The sequence below is a fragment of the Podarcis cretensis genome (genome assembly GCF_951804945.1).
Source record: "Podarcis cretensis genome assembly, chromosome: 4".
Lineage (NCBI taxonomy): Eukaryota > Metazoa > Chordata > Lepidosauria > Squamata > Lacertidae > Podarcis > Podarcis cretensis.
This window is the reverse complement of record NC_137173.1, coordinates 75529996-75538308: the sequence shown is the minus strand read 5'-3', so window position 1 is coordinate 75538308 and position 8313 is coordinate 75529996. Positions and strand designations below refer to the sequence as shown.

Genomic DNA, 8313 nt, shown 5'->3' with positions numbered 1-8313 from the left:
GACTCAAGTCCCAAGCCTACAGCGAGCGGCAAAGCGGCGGCAAAGCTGCTCGCTGTAGGCTTGGGACTCGAGTTGTGGTCTGAATGTCACCCCCCCCCTTTAGAATGACACCCGGGGCACATAAAAATGCAACAACGAAATGATTCCACGCGTCCTGGTGGCAGCAAAGCCTCCAGCTGTCCTGGCACTTGCCCTTCTCAATCATGGCTGCCTGGGAGAGGAAGTGCTGAGAGGCCTGAGAGGCGGGGGGGGGGGGAGTTATGTGACAGGAGACAAAATGGCTGCCTTCCCCACCTAAGGACGGAGGACGGGTTCCCTGCAAAGGGAGCTTCCCACTTTAATTCCCTTTTGTCTTGCAAGGCTTTGATGACATGCTTGTGGTGGGATGGGTTCTTTTTGTGAGGTTTCTGGTATTTATTATTATCTTTAATGGGAGGGCAGGCAGATATGGCACACCAGGCTCTAACAGGCTATGTGATGCTTAGCTGGTTAAGTTTTATCTTTCTATCTTTTTAAGTTATTACTGATGACACATTTGCAGCTCACTGCCTTTCAGCAACCGCTTTGCTGTGACCCCTGTGAAGCTCACTGGGTAACCTTAGGCCATTCATTGTCTTTCAGCCTAGCCTACCTCACAGGGTTCTTGGGAAATTAAAATGGGGAGTGAACCCATGCATGCCGCGTTGAGCTCTTTGAGGGAAATGTGAGATGTAAATCTAGTAACAAATAAAATATTAGGTGCCATTCTGGAACTCCTTAGCCGTGGTGAGACAGGCAGAAATCCAACGGGTGTGTCTCTTGGGAATTGTAGGTGTGACGAGTCATGTGTTTGGTGAAATAAGCAGTGTTTAAAGCACAAAGAGGCTTTAACAACAAAGTGGTTCTTGGTATCGTAAAGCAAATCAACGTTTATTGCAGTATATATTCCCTTGGTCTATAGCCCTCTTCATTGGCTGCATTATGTTAGCCTCATTTGGGATGTGTGCTTATGTGATACATAAAGAGGCAGCCTGTTGCAGTGGTTAGTCAGTGTATTGGACTAAGGCCGAGGAAAACCCAGTTTCAAATCCTCAGTCAGCCTAACCCATTATTTGGGAGGATAAAATGCCCTGATAAAAATGCCACTAAAAACAGAAAATCCAAAATAGGACCCAGTGGTAATGAAATACAAAAACGTACAGTTTTGGTTTCTTCATTCAGTGGTGGGGACTGCATGCTGAAGATCCCAGGTTTGGGCCCTGGTATCTCCAGATTACAAGGATCTGGTGTTAGATGATGGAAAAGATTTCTGCCTGAAATCCAGTCAAAATACTGGACTAGATCAGGGTTGGGGAACCTGTAGCCCTCCAGAAGATGTTCGTGTCCTGTTCCCATCAACTTCAGCCAGCATAGACAGGCAGTGTCAATTATGATGGGATTTGTAGTTCAATGAAATCTGGTAAGCCACAGGCTCCCCACCCCTGGGTTAGATGGTCAGGTAATCTTATCAAGTATACGGCAGCTTCCTATGTTTCTTTGTTTTTGTCTGTACACAGATGCCTCTAATTTTCACTTAACTTTCTTTATTCCGTAACATAGCATGTACTGACTGCCGACAAAAAGAGAAGTGTTTTCTATTGTGACTACAGAAACACTGCAAATTTGTTTGTTTTTTTATAGGTAAAGGTAAAGGTACCCCTGCCCGTACGGGCCAGTCTTGACAGACTCTGGGGTTGTGCGCCCATCTCACTTAAGAGGCCAGGGGCCAGCGCTGTCCGGAGACACTTCCGGGTCACGTGGCCAGCGTGACATCGCTGCTCTGGCCAGAGCCAGAGCCAGAGCCAGAGCCGCACACGGAAACGCCGTTTACCTTCCCGCTGGTAAGCGGTCCCTATTTATCTACTTGCACCCGGAGGTGCTTTCGAACTGCTAGGTTGGCAGGCGCTGGGACCGAGCAGCGGGAGCGCACCCCGCCGCAGGGATTCGAACCGCCGACCTTTCGATCGGCAAGCCCTAGGCGCTGAGGCTTTAACCCACAGCGCCACCTGCGTCCCTGTTTTTTTATAAATAATATTTATTAAGAGTTTAAAGATTACAAAAAGAAAGAAAGAAAATTAAAACAAATCAATATAATACAATACAAAAACAAAAACACTACGTAAAACATTGAATTAACAAAACAAAACAAAAACAATTAAAAACACTTCCAATATTTTCAATCTTAGCTTTCATTCACTTGTTTCATTGACTTCCTCACGCCTTCCTTTTTGTATTCCACTTCAATTAACTGTTTCAGCAATTCCTTTCCATCTTCCTCTGTTTTCTGTCCTGTAATTAATCTTAACATATTCTAACCTTATTTTTCCCCCTTTAATACATTAACAATCTATCTGTACCTAGTTCCTTATAACATTTCTGCCAAAGCCATATAACTTCATTCCACCATTTTTCTAAAGCTCATTAATTTTACAATATTTCTGTAAATAATCTTTAAATTTTTTCCAATCTTCTTCCACCAACTCTTCTCCCTGGTCTCGGATTCTGCCAGTCATTTCCGACAATTCCATATAGTCCATCAGCTTCATCTGCCATTCTTCCATCTGCCATTCTTCCAATAGTTCGCGATGAGTATTCTTGCTGTTGTTGTTAGAAACACTGCAAATTTGAAGCAAGATGTCTTGTGGGTTCTAACTGGAAACAGAGGTTAGCGCAGGCATACTTGCAAAGTATGTTCATGATGCTGAATCATGGCCAATTTGCCATACATTCCCTGCACATTGAAATCTAGCATGTCAGAAAGAACGTGCAGGTTGTTGTATAGAGCTGCACCCTCACCACAGTGCCATGAAAGTTTACTTGTCACCGAGGTGGTAAACCTGTGTCTGGACTGTACAGCAGCTAAGTGCTCACTTGGTGGGTCATTCCACGTCATTTCAACGAGGTCATGTCACCCACCATCTCGGATTTTGATGAAACTTGGTGTACACCCTTCCTTTATGGTTGAAAGAAACCCCCTTAATTCCCCCCCATCTCAAACGTTTTTAGTTTTATAGCACTTCAAAGTTTTGTTAAATTTGTGTTGTTTGTTCTTCTTGAGACCCTTGGCACAAGGTGTCCTCATCATTTATTTGAGGTCTGTGTAAAAATTCAAAGAGATCTGATTTTTGTTCATGGAGGGGGGTGGGAAATGTACACAAGGGTATCTTATGCCGAGTGTCTCAAGAGGGACAGACAACGCAGATTGAACGAAATTTTGAAGTGCTATAAAATTAAAACCATTTGAGATAGAGTGAAACAAAATTAAAGGGGGTTCTTGCAATTATAAGGGAAGGGTGTACACCAAGTTTCCTCAAAATCTGAGACGGTGGGTGACAAAACCCTTGGTTTTTTTGCATTGATTTGATGTGGAATGAGTGACAAAAAAAATTTTCTGTACCGGGTACCACCTGACCTTGCTATGCCACTGCATTGAGGTATTCCCAGATGTGTATGATGTAGCAGCACCCAGTCACTGCTGTTCTGCTTTTGGGTAGAAGCAGAAAAGCAGCTTTGCTTGCAGGCTTCTAATTATCTAAAGGGCATGTGCATGAGAATTGAGTGTGCTCAGTGGTCACAGAATACTGATGAACTATTGTGGGGAGAGCATGGTGGGAGCCCTTCATAGTGCAACATTTTGTGGCAGTTCCCACTAGTCATATAAGAGTCTTCCCATTCAAAAATGTATTTTTCATGTAGATAGTTTTGAAATAAATAAAATTCTGCTTTCTATGAATACACAGTCTGTCTTGGTAAAGTTCCCTGAAAGTTCCAGTTGCCAGATGTTCCAAACGACCAGTACCCTGGAGTTATGATTTGTGTTGTTCTGAGCATTCAACGCAAGCTGCATACTAAATGCCTCAGAACTCCAAGGGGCCGTTGCTTCAGTGACCAGCTCAGACCAGCTTCAGTCTTCTCAGGTCTTCTCTGAGGTCAGACACACATAAGAAAGACCTGGAAAAAGTCCTTGCATACCAGAGAGTGACTGAAGAACCAATATCATGTAGGTACATATATTCAATGGTCCACCAACATAGCAGTGTTTCATTAGATAAGAACGAGTTGACTTTAATTAACTTTAAATGGAGAGGGAAGGGACAAAGCCCCCCTTATCTGCATGAAGGGGGTCTGTGCAACAAAAGAGGTTGTGAAGTCATGAAGTTTTTTCTGCCTCAGGTGTCTGAGCAAAGTGTCTACATCTGCATAAACCTCTAGGCAGAAAGGGCTTTGGCCCCACATTAGTCCATGTGCATAAGCTTCACTGAAAAACTGAGGAAGTGTGATTCCTGGCACCTGTGATTGCAGATGCAGCAGACTTTCCCATTCCTACGTTTCAAGGTGGGAAATGTAGAATTTGCCCTAGAATCATGGCATTGTTTTGGCTGCGCATCACTATTTGCTCAGACGTTTGGGGATGTCCATAAGATTGTACCTGAGTAGATCTAGCTGTTGCCTTTTGTCTTTGTTTTTCTCCAGCATGCCTTCAGTTGCCCGACTTGCCTGTACTCAAGTGAAAGCACCGCCCAGGCAGATTATGGCTCCCTTCTTGTACGGTTGCTGTGCAGGGCGTCTTGCTTCCAAGTAGGTGCCTTTCTCTTGGCTCTTTTTGGCTGTGTTATGTGCATCTGCTCCACAGCCGGTGTCCAGTGGAGAATGTGGCATGTTGACAACATCATGGGCGGCGGCAGACCTGGCTTTGCAGGGATTGGGCTCTGGGTTGCTTGTTCTGCTCATAGAGTTAGCTGATGATGAGTCCCTTCCCTCTGAAATAGTTATTGCTCAGGACTTCATGCCATTAGCCTCCATTGTGAATGCGGTGACTGTGTTTTGTATGGCCTTTCCATTATATAACGTTTCCAAGTCTGGAAAACATGGAGATTTTATTTGTACCTTTTTTTCCACAGGAGTCATTCTGGACTTAGGTGCAGGAAAGTTTGTGCTCATTTTCGTTTCCTGGAATATGTATTCCATCCTAGCAAAGGAAGGAATGAAGCTCCCTGATGTTTTGGGATTGCCTCTCATTCCAAAAGAGCTGCTATTTATGTGGGGTTCATTGCTGCAGGTTCACAGCTCTTAAGTGGAATGCTTGTTCTTGGTGAAAAATATTTCTGGAGATTCAGGGAAAGAGTCATTTCCAAGGAAAAAATTGTTACTGATCCTGAAATTGTGGAAAGCAAGAGCCCAGCTTTGAGGCTAAAGTGTAGCGAGGATGACTCTACTATGAAACGTTAAGTGTGAAGATCAACCCACTACTTGGGGGAGATATAGAAGGCATATGAAAATAGACTCTATGCCAGGCTCATCAGGGATGTGGCTAAGGAATGGCTCTAATCCTGGAACTAGGTTTTTTAAAATGTTGGCATGTGGCATTGTATAGATTTATTATCAAATTTGTTGGTTTTATCTGTTCTTGTGTATATTCTGTTTGAGTTTTTGTTTTACACTGAATGTTGTCATATTCCCACCCTGGGATGATTGCAACATAGGATGAACTATAAATAGGGGAAATAAATGAAAAGTACCAAATTGCTGTATCTGGATATTGAATTTCATTCCAAGTTAGATTCTGAGACCCTTCTTCTTCTTTGGCAATCACTTGTAGCCGAGTAAGATTGTCTTCCATGAACACAGTTTTAACAGTGAGTTTGTAAGTGATTGTGGAGGCCAATTCTGGATCCACACATCCTTCCACAGTGGGGACATAGGCGGCAGTTGATCACGGCGAGGGTTTGCCAAGCTTATCTTCCTCTTAGCACATTTCTTCCGTCCTGTGTTCGAGTGTCTTCAAAGCCCATGACACCTTTGGTAAAGGCTGTTCTCCTCGCAGGCCTGTGTTTCCCTGTTGTAGGTGTTTATACTACTTTTTTTTTACATTTTAACACATCCTTAGCAGTTCATTGTTGCTTCTCAGGACCAAAAACAAGTGTGTGTGTGTGTGTGTGAGAGAGAGAGAGAGAGAGAGAGAGAGAGCGCACACACACTAAGCCCTAGCTCAGAATAGGATTGCCACAAAATGAACTCTCAAGCTTCATTCCCAATGCTGCTGCCTCGGCCCCTATCTGCTGGCCAGGGAAAATCAGGGCACCCCAGGATCAAAAAGAACCCATGGATCAAGAAGAATCATGGCTGCCCCAGACAAAACAGGCTGTTGCAGGTTATGAGTTTGGGGTGGGGGGAATGGCTTGACTGTCTCACTTCAATGTCAGCTGGATGGAATGTTTTTGTTGTTATAAATATACCTATCAGATTGTGGGAGTCAGTTTGGCATTTTCCTTTTAAATTATGTTTGAGAAAGAATAGTAACTTTTCTTCATTTTGCTTCTCTCCTGCCATGCCCTATCATGTAACCTATCTGGAATCTAAGCCTTGTTGGAGCTGCACAGCTTTGATAAATTTTCCCCCATCTTCTCTACCGAGTCTCATAAGTCTCTTTGGACTGATGTCAGTCTTATCCCACATCAAGAAAAAGAAGCTGTCAGTCTTATCCCACATCAAGAAAAAGTGTGATAAGCTACTGCAGAGTCCTCAAAATGAGAGAGGAACTGCCAACCACACCCGGCATTGTAGTTATGCACTGACATGATGGCTTGTAGAAACTTCCGCCTTGCTTTCTGCTGTGTTGCCTTCCTGGGCGAGAGTCATGAACTGCATCTCACAGGACTACTAAATCAGCCCTTCCAAGTGTCTTTATTTTTCAGGGACAGTCCCAGATTTACAGAAACCATCCTGGTATCTGACTTGATCCCAGAATGTCCTGCTTTTCCTTAGGATGTCCTATTTTTTATCAGAGAAATGTTGGAAGGCATGGAATAGGATGTTCATATTTGCATCAGAGAAATGATGGAGGGTATGAAATAGGACAGATTGTGAAGCTGAGGCTCCAATACTTTGGCCACCTCATGAGAAGAGAAGACTCCCTGGAAAAGACCCTGATGTTGGGAAAGATGGAGGGCACAAGGAGAAGGGGACGACAGAGGACGAGATGGTTGGACAGTGTTCTCGAAGCTACCAGCATGAGTTTGACCAAACTGCGGGAGGCAGTAGAAGACAGGAGTGCCTGGTGTGCTCTGGTTCATGGGGTCACGAAGAGTCGGACACGACTAAACGACTAAACAACAACAACAATGAAATAGATAGCCCCGTTTGGCCTGCACTCTGAATTCTGCATATGAAGATGGGTTGAAGAGACTTGTGTAACCCTTTGCTTGGCCACACCCTTGTCTGAGAGTCATCTCTCTCACAACAAAAGAGAAGCCCTGCACTGTGGCCACAGCATCACAGCTAGGAAATAAAACTAAAATGATTGCCAGGCTTGGCCATAATTTCACACATAGGGAACTTGATGCCACCACAGTGAGAGATATAGATCTGGCGAACATTGGACTAAACAAATGTATAAGCAAACACACCGTTATGTATCCTCCAACATTTCTCTGATGAAAACAGGGATGTTCTATTCCATCATCATCATCATCATATTAATAATAATAATAATAATATCTCACTCATCTGACTGGGTTGCCCCAGCCACTCTGGGCAGCTTCCAACATATATAAAAACATAATAAACTTAAAAAAACCTTCCCTATACAGGGCTGCCTTCAGATGTCTTCTAAAGGCTGTATAGTTATCTCTTTGGCTGGCTGGGGGCGGGTGTCACATAACTTCATAACTTCAGACCCTCCAACATTTCTCTGATGAAAACAGGAGCATCCTAAGGAAAAGTGGGACATTCCAGGATCAAATAAAAAACCAAGACGGCTTCTGGTAAATCCAGGACCATCCCTGGAAATTAGGGACACTCGGAGGGTCTCCCATGATGCATCATTACCCTCCTTTGGGGCAAGGTGGAATAATTTAGGCAAATGTCAATGAGACATAATCGTTCAGGCCTTTTGGTCTTTCAGTTCACCACCAGATGGCAGAAACTTCCTCTACTTTAGCTAGATCTCACACCACATTTCATTATCATTAAAGCAACAGCCAAGCGTTTTTCACAGTTGTCACTCTGATATGATCTGTGCATGATAGAAGTGGCAGGATGTAACAGAAAGTTCAGATGAACCAGAGCAGGAGATATTGATTGAAACCAAGCCTGTTAGCCTGATGGGGAAGACTGCTGCATCAGCACATACAGACTTGGAGTGGGTTGGATTGGCAAGCGCGCTAGTTTGATATCATGAAAGAAGGATGGATGATTTGTGACCTTCTGCCAGACCTGACTCACAAAGCAACTTTAGCCATCTCTCTCTGCGCCCTCCCCCGCCCCCAGCAGCCCTACCAGATCAACAGTGCTGTC

At 44.0% G+C, this 8313-nt stretch overlaps 1 long non-coding RNA gene across 1 annotated transcript; it reads left to right on the top strand.

Moving 5' to 3' along the window:
* Positions 1-300: 300 nt before the first annotated feature.
* Positions 301-5541, top strand: LOC307214363. The gene is made up of 4 exons (XR_013837982.1): positions 301-1477; positions 3662-4018; positions 4492-4596; positions 4920-5541. It is a non-coding gene; the product is annotated as an uncharacterized lncRNA (long non-coding RNA).
* Positions 5542-8313: the final 2772 nt, after the last annotated feature.